We start from the raw sequence: 9,430 nt of genomic DNA on the forward strand, positions 1-9,430 counted from the left end.
AGAGTAAACTTTTTTCCTAGCGTTCCCAGACCATTATAAATATTAGATCATTGTATAATAACGCATTCTAACAATAAATATCAAGTATCAAAGCTTTAGGATGAATATTTATCGAATAAACTCAGAATAATGTTCCGGGCGCATTGCGAGCAACTCCGACCGAGCGAAATTTTTCTAAGTCCAACCGCCAAGAGTAAACTTTTTTCCTAGCGTTCCCAGACCATTATAAATATTAGATCATTGTATAATAACGCATTCTAACAATAAATATCAAGTATCAAAGCTTTAGGATGAATATTTATCGAATAAACTCAGAATAATGTTCCGGGCGCATTGCGAGCAACTCCGACCGAGCGAAATTTTTCTAAGTCCAACCGCCAAGAGTAAACTTTTTTCCTAGCGTTCCCAGACCATTATAAATATTAGATCATTGTATAATAACGCATTCTAACAATAAATATCAAGTATCAAAGCTTTAGGATGAATATTTATCGAATAAACTCAGAATAATGTTCCGGGCGCATTGCGAGCAACTCCGACCGAGCGAAATTTTTCTAAGTCCAACCGCCAAGAGTAAACTTTTTTCCTAGCGTTCCCAGACCATTATAAATATTAGATCATTGTATAATAACGCATTCTAACAATAAATATCAAGTATCAAAGCTTTAGGATGAATATTTATCGAATAAACTCAGAATAATGTTCCGGGCGCATTGCGAGCAACTCCGACCGAGCGAAATTTTTCTAAGTCCAACCGCCAAGAGTAAACTTTTTTCCTAGCGTTCCCAGACCATTATAAATATTAGATCATTGTATAATAACGCATTCTAACAATAAATATCAAGTATCAAAGCTCTAGGATGAATATTTATCGAATAAACTCAGAATAATGTTCCGGGCGCATTGCGAGCAACTCCGACCGAGCGAAATTTTTCTAAGTCCAACCGCCAAGAGTAAACTTTTTTCCTAGCGTTCCCAGACCATTATAAATATTAGATCATTGTATAATAACGCATTCTAACAATAAATATCAAGTATCAAAGCTTTAGGATGAATATTTATCGAATAAACTCAGAATAATGTTCCGGGCGCATTGCGAGCAACTCCGACCGAGCGAAATTTTTCTAAGTCCAACCGCCAAGAGTAAACTTTTTTCCTAGCGTTCCCAGACCATTATAAATATTAGATCATTGTATAATAACGCATTCTAACAATAAATATCAAGTATCAAAGCTTTAGGATGAATATTTATCGAATAAACTCAGAATAATGTTCCGGGCGCATTGCGAGCAACTCCGACCGAGCGAAATTTTTCTAAGTCCAACCGCCAAGAGTAAACTTTTTTCCTAGCGTTCCCAGACCATTATAAATATTAGATCATTGTATAATAACGCATTCTAACAATAAATATCAAGTATCAAAGCTTTAGGATGAATATTTATCGAATAAACTCAGAATAATGTTCCGGGCGCATTGCGAGCAACTCCGACCGAGCGAAATTTTTCTAAGTCCAACCGCCAAGAGTAAACTTTTTTCCTAGCGTTCCCAGACCATTATAAATATTAGATCATTGTATAATAACGCATTCTAACAATAAATATCAAGTATCAAAGCTTTAGGATGAATATTTATCGAATAAACTCAGAATAATGTTCCGGGCGCATTGCGAGCAACTCCGACCGAGCGAAATTTTTCTAAGTCCAACCGCCAAGAGTAAACTTTTTTCCTAGCGTTCCCAGACCATTATAAATATTAGATCATTGTATAATAACGCATTCTAATAATAAATATCAAGTATCAAAGCTTTAGGATGAATATTTATCGAATAAACTCAGAATAATGTTCCGGGCGCATTGCGAGCAACTCCGACCGAGCGAAATTTTTCTAAGTCCAACCGCCAAGAGTAAACTTTTTTCCTAGCGTTCCCAGACCATTATAAATATTAGATCATTGTATAATAACGCATTCTAACAATAAATATCAAGTATCAAAGCTTTAGGATGAATATTTATCGAATAAACTCAGAATAATGTTCCGGGCGCATTGCGAGCAACTCCGACCGAGCGAAATTTTTCTAAGTCCAACCGCCAAGAGTAAACTTTTTTCCTAGCGTTCCCAGACCATTATAAATATTAGATCATTGTATAATAACGCATTCTAACAATAAATATCAAGTATCAAAGCTTTAGGATGAATATTTATCGAATAAACTCAGAATAATGTTCCGGGCGCATTGCGAGCAACTCCGACCGAGCGAAATTTTTCTAAGTCCAACCGCCAAGAGTAAACTTTTTTCCTAGCGTTCCCAGACCATTATAAATATTAGATCATTGTATAATAACGCATTCTAACAATAAATATCAAGTATCAAAGCTTTAGGATGAATATTTATCGAATAAACTCAGAATAATGTTCCGGGCGCATTGCGAGCAACTCCGACCGAGCGAAATTTTTCTAAGTCCAACCGCCAAGAGTAAACTTTTTTCCTAGCGTTCCCAGACCATTATAAATATTAGATCATTGTATAATAACGCATTCTAACAATAAATATCAAGTATCAAAGCTTTAGGATGAATATTTATCGAATAAACTCAGAATAATGTTCCGGGCGCATTGCGAGCAACTCCGACCGAGCGAAATTTTTCTAAGTCCAACCGCCAAGAGTAAACTTTTTTCCTAGCGTTCCCAGACCATTATAAATATTAGATCATTGTATAATAACGCATTCTAACAATAAATATCAAGTATCAAAGCTTTAGGATGAATATTTATCGAATAAACTCAGAATAATGTTCCGGGCGCATTGCGAGCAACTCCGACCGAGCGAAATTTTTCTAAGTCCAACCGCCAAGAGTAAACTTTCTTCCTAGCGTTCCCAGACCATTATAAATATTAGATCATTGTATAATAACGCATTCTAACAATAAATATCAAGTATCAAAGCTTTAGGATGAATATTTATCGAATAAACTCAGAATAATGTTCCGGGCGCATTGCGAGCAACTCCGACCGAGCGAAATTTTTCTAAGTCCAACCGCCAAGAGTAAACTTTTTTCCTAGCGTTCCCAGACCATTATAAATATTAGATCATTGTATAATAACGCATTCTAACAATAAATATCAAGTATCAAAGCTTTAGGATGAATATTTATCGAATAAACTCAGAATAATGTTCCGGGCGCATTGCGAGCAACTCCGACCGAGCGAAATTTTTCTAAGTCCAACCGCCAAGAGTAAACTTTCTTCCTAGCGTTCCCAGACCGTTATAAATATTAGATCATCGTGTGGTAAAGCATTTCGAAGACAAATATCAAGTATGAAAGCGCTCGGATGAGTATTTATCGAATAAACTGAGAATAATGTTCGGAGCGCATCGCTTGCTCGGCCGCTCGAACGAATCGTTCGCGCGCCGAGGCGCGTCGGATCGCCGTGCGAAGGAGCTCGAGCGAAATTTTTCTAAGTCCAACCGCCAAGAGTAAACTTTTCTCCCCGAGCTCTCGCACGAGTTTAATCGTTATATCCACGCACGATACCGCTTGTCATCAATATTTCTCGAGTTTCAAAGCTCTCGGACGCGTATTGCTCCAGTTTTTGTGAAATATTGCTCCGACCGCCAAGAGTAAACTTATCTTTCCGGCTTACTCGGACAATTATAAATATTAGATCATCGTGTGGTAAAGCATTTCGAAGACAAATATCAAGTATGAAAGCGCTCGGATGAGTATTTATCGAATAAACTGAGAATAATGTTCGGAGCGCATCGCTTGCTCGGCCGCTCGAACGAATCGTTCGCGCGCCGAGGCGCGTCGGATCGCCCTGCGAAGGAGCTCGAGCGAAATTTTTCTAAGTCCAACCGCCAAGAGTAAACTTTTCTCTCCGAGCTCCCGCACGACTTTAATCGTTATATCCACGCACGATACCGCTTGTCATCAATATTTCTCGAGTTTCAAAGCTCTCGGACGCGTATTGCTCGAGTTTTTGAGAAATATTGCTCCGACCGCCAAGAGTAAACTTATCTTTCCGGCTTACTCGGACAATTATAAATATTAGATCATCGTGTGGTAAAGCATTTCGAAGACAAATATCAAGTATGAAAGCGCTCGGATGAGTATTTATCGAATAAACTGAGAATAATGTTCGGAGCGCATCGCTTGCTCGGCCGCTCGAACGAATCGTTCGCGCGCCGAGGCGCGTCGGATCGCCCTGCGAAGGAGCTCGAGCGAAATTTTTCTAAGTCCAACCGCCAAGAGTAAACTTTTCTCTCCGAGCTCCCGCACGACTTTAATCGTTATATCCACGCACGATACCGCTTGTCATCAATATTTCTCGAGTTTCAAAGCTCTCGGACGCGTATTGCTCGAGTTTTTGAGAAATATTGCTCCGACCGCCAAGAGTAAACTTATCTTTCCGGCTTACTCGGACAATTATAAATATTAGATCATCGTGTGGTAAAGCATTTGGAAGACAAATATCAAGTATGAAAGCGCTCGGATGAGTATTTATCGAATAAACTGAGAATAATGTTCGGAGCGCATCGCTTGCTCGGCCGCTCGAACGAATCGTTCGCGCGCCGAGGCGCGTCGTATCGCCGTGCGAAGGAGCTCGAGCGAAATTTTTCTAAGTCCAACCGCCAAGAGTAAACTTTTCTCCCCGAGCTCCCGCAAGACTTTAATCGTTATATCCACGCACGATACCGCTTGTCATCAATATTTCTCGAGATTCAAAGCTCTCGGACGCGTATTGCTCGAGTTTTTGAGAAATATTGCTCCGACCGCCAAGAGTAAACTTATCTTTCCGGTTGACTCGGACAATTATAAATATTAGATCATCGTGTGGTAAAGCATTTCGAAGACAAATATCAAGTACGAAAGCGCTCGGATGAGTATTTATCGAATAAACTGAGAATAATGTTCGGAGCGCATCGCTTGCTCGGCCGCTCGAACGAATCGTTCGCGCGCCGAGGCGCGTCGGATCGCCCTGCGAAGGAGCTCGAGCGAAATTTTTCTAAGTCCAACCGCCAAGAGTAAACTTTTCTCCCCGAGCTCTCGCACGAGTTTAATCGTTATATCCACGCACGATACCGCTTGTCATCAATATTTCTCGAGTTTCAAAGCTCTCGGACGCGTATTGCTTCAGTTTTTGAGAAATATTGCTCCGACCGCCAAGAGTAAACTTATCTTTCCGGCTTACTCGGACAATTATAAATATTAGATCATCGTGTGGTAAAGCATTTCGAAGACAAATATCAAGTATGAAAGCGCTCGGATGAGTATTTATCGAATAAACTGAGAATAATGTTCGGAGCGCATCGCTTGCTCGGCCGCTCGAACGAATCGTTCGCGCGCCGAGGCGCGTCGGATCGCCGTGCGAAGGAGCTCGAGCGAAATTTTTCTAAGTCCAACCGCCAAGAGTAAACTTTTCTCCCCGAGCTCCCGCACGACTTTAATCGTTATATCCACGCACGATACCGCTTGTCATCAATATTTCTCGAGTTTCAATGCTCTCGGACGCGTATTGCTCCAGTTTTTGTGAAATATTGCTCCGACCGCCAAGAGTAAACTTATCTTTCCGGCTTACTCGGACAATTATAAATATTAGATCATCGTGTGGTAAAGCATTTCGAAGACAAATATCAAGTATGAAAGCGCTCGGATGAGTATTTATCGAATAAACTGAGAATAATGTTCGGAGCGCATCGCTTGCTCGGCCGCTCGAACGAATCGTTCGCGCGCCGAGGCGCGTCGGATCGCCGTGCGAAGGAGCTCGAGCGAAATTTTTCTAAGTCCAACCGCCAAGAGTAAACTTTTCTCTCCGAGCTCCCGCACGACTTTAATCGTTATATCCACGCACGATACCGCTTGTCATCAATATTTCTCGAGTTTCAAAGCTCTCGGACGCGTATTGCTCGAGTTTTTGAGAAATATTGCTCCGACCGCCAAGAGTAAACTTATCTTTCCGGCTTACTCGGACAATTATAAATATTAGATCATCGTGTGGTAAAGCATTTCGAAGACAAATATCAAGTATGAAAGCGCTCGGATGAGTATTTATCGAATAAACTGAGAATAATGTTCGGAGCGCATCGCTTGCTCGGCCGCTCGAACGAATCGTTCGCGCGCCGAGGCGCGTCGGATCGCCCTGCGAAGGAGCTCGAGCGAAATTTTTCTAAGTCCAACCGCCAAGAGTAAACTTTTCTCTCCGAGCTCCCGCACGACTTTAATCGTTATATCCACGCACGATACCGCTTGTCATCAATATTTCTCGAGTTTCAAAGCTCTCGGACGCGTATTGCTCGAGTTTTTGAGAAATATTGCTCCGACCGCCAAGAGTAAACTTATCTTTCCGGCTTACTCGGACAATTATAAATATTAGATCATCGTGTGGTAAAGCATTTGGAAGACAAATATCAAGTATGAAAGCGCTCGGATGAGTATTTATCGAATAAACTGAGAATAATGTTCGGAGCGCATCGCTTGCTCGGCCGCTCGAACGAATCGTTCGCGCGCCGAGGCGCGTCGTATCGCCGTGCGAAGGAGCTCGAGCGAAATTTTTCTAAGTCCAACCGCCAAGAGTAAACTTTTCTCCCCGAGCTCCCGCACGACTTTAATCGTTATATCCACGCACGATACCGCTTGTCATCAATATTTCTCGAGATTCAAAGCTCTCGGACGCGTATTGCTCGAGTTTTTGAGAAATATTGCTCCGACCGCCAAGAGTAAACTTATCTTTCCGGCTTACTCGGACAATTATAAATATTAGATCATCGTGTGGTAAAGCATTTCGAAGACAAATATCAAGTATGAAAGCGCTCGGATGAGTATTTATCGAATAAACTGAGAATAATGTTCGGAGCGCATCGCTTGCTCGGCCGCTCGAACGAATCGTTCGCGCGCCGAGGCGCGTCGGATCGCCCTGCGAAGGAGCTCGAGCGAAATTTTTCTAAGTCCAACCGCCAAGAGTAAACTTTTCTCTCCGAGCTCCCGCACGACTTTAATCGTTATATCCACGCACGATACCGCTTGTCATCAATATTTCTCGAGTTTCAAAGCTCTCGGACGCGTATTGCTTCAGTTTTTGAGAAATATTGCTCCGACCGCCAAGAGTAAACTTATCTTTCCGGCTTACTCGGACAATTATAAATATTAGATCATCGTGTGGTAAAGCATAATGAAAACAAATATCAAGTATGAAAGCGCTCGGATGAGTATTTATCGAATAAACTGAGAATAATGTTCGGAGCGCATCGCTTGCTCGGCCGCTCGAACGAATCGTTCGCGCGCCGAGGCGCGTCGGATCGCCGTGCGAAGGAGCTCGAGCGAAATTTTTCTAAGTCCAACCGCCAAGAGTAAACTTTTCTCTCCGAGCTCCCGCACGACTTTAATCGTTATATCCACGCACGATACCGCTTGTCATCAATATTTCTCGAGTTTCAAAGCTCTCGGACGCGTATTGCTCGAGTTTTTGAGAAATATTGCTCCGACCGCCAAGAGTAAACTTATCTTTCCGGCTTACTCGGACAATTATAAATATTAGATCATCGTGTGGTAAAGCATTTCGAAGACAAATATCAAGTATGAAAGCGCTCGGATGAGTATTTATCGAATAAACTGAGAATAATGTTCGGAGCGCATCGCTTGCTCGGCCGCTCGAACGAATCGTTCGCGCGCCGAGGCGCGTCGGATCGCCCTGCGAAGGAGCTCGAGCGAAATTTTTCTAAGTCCAACCGCCAAGAGTAAACTTTTCTCTCCGAGCTCCCGCACGACTTTAATCGTTATATCCACGCACGATACCGCTTGTCATCAATATTTCTCGAGTTTCAAAGCTCTCGGACGCGTATTGCTCGAGTTTTTGAGAAATATTGCTCCGACCGCCAAGAGTAAACTTATCTTTCCGGCTTACTCGGACAATTATAAATATTAGATCATCGTGTGGTAAAGCATTTGGAAGACAAATATCAAGTATGAAAGCGCTCGGATGAGTATTTATCGAATAAACTGAGAATAATGTTCGGAGCGCATCGCTTGCTCGGCCGCTCGAACGAATCGTTCGCGCGCCGAGGCGCGTCGTATCGCCGTGCGAAGGAGCTCGAGCGAAATTTTTCTAAGTCCAACCGCCAAGAGTAAACTTTTCTCCCCGAGCTCCCGCACGACTTTAATCGTTATATCCACGCACGATACCGCTTGTCATCAATATTTCTCGAGATTCAAAGCTCTCGGACGCGTATTGCTCGAGTTTTTGAGAAATATTGCTCCGACCGCCAAGAGTAAACTTATCTTTCCGGCTTACTCGGACAATTATAAATATTAGATCATCGTGTGGTAAAGCATTTCGAAGACAAATATCAAGTATGAAAGCGCTCGGATGAGTATTTATCGAATAAACTGAGAATAATGTTCGGAGCGCATCGCTTGCTCGGCCGCTCGAACGAATCGTTCGCGCGCCGAGGCGCGTCGGATCGCCCTGCGAAGGAGCTCGAGCGAAATTTTTCTAAGTCCAACCGCCAAGAGTAAACTTTTCTCTCCGAGCTCCCGCACGACTTTAATCGTTATATCCACGCACGATACCGCTTGTCATCAATATTTCTCGAGTTTCAAAGCTCTCGGACGCGTATTGCTTCAGTTTTTGAGAAATATTGCTCCGACCGCCAAGAGTAAACTTATCTTTCCGGCTTACTCGGACAATTATAAATATTAGATCATCGTGTGGTAAAGCATAATGAAAACAAATATCAAGTATGAAAGCGCTCGGATGAGTATTTATCGAATAAACTGAGAATAATGTTCGGAGCGCATCGCTTGCTCGGCCGCTCGAACGAATCGTTCGCGCGCCGAGGCGCGTCGGATCGCCGTGCGAAGGAGCTCGAGCGAAATTTTTCTAAGTCCAACCGCCAAGAGTAAACTTTTCTCCCCGAGCTCCCGCACGACTTTAATCGTTATATCCACGCACGATACCGCTTGTCATCAATATTTCTCGAGTTTCAATGCTCTCGGACGCGTATTGCTCCAGTTTTTGTGAAATATTGCTCCGACCGCCAAGAGTAAACTTATCTTTCCGGCTTACTCGGACAATTATAAATATTAGATCATCGTGTGGTAAAGCATTTTGAAGACAAATATCAAGTATGAAAGCGCTCGGATGAGTATTTATCGAATAAACTGAGAATAATGTTCGGAGCGCATCGCTTGCTCGGCCGCTCGAACGAATCGTTCGCGCGCCGAGGCGCGTCGGATCGCCGTGCGAAGGAGCTCGAGCGAAATTTTTCTAAGTCCAACCGCCAAGAGTAAACTTTTCTCCCCGAGCTCCCGCACGACTTTAATCGTTATATCCACGCACGATACCGCTTGTCATCAATATTTCTCGAGTTTCAATGCTCTCGGACGCGTATTGCTCCAGTTTTTGTGAAATATTGTTCCGACCGCCAAGAGTAAAC

Source organism: Lasioglossum baleicum, unplaced genomic scaffold, assembly GCF_051020765.1.
Source record: "Lasioglossum baleicum unplaced genomic scaffold, iyLasBale1 scaffold1846, whole genome shotgun sequence".
Lineage (NCBI taxonomy): Eukaryota > Metazoa > Arthropoda > Insecta > Hymenoptera > Halictidae > Lasioglossum > Lasioglossum baleicum.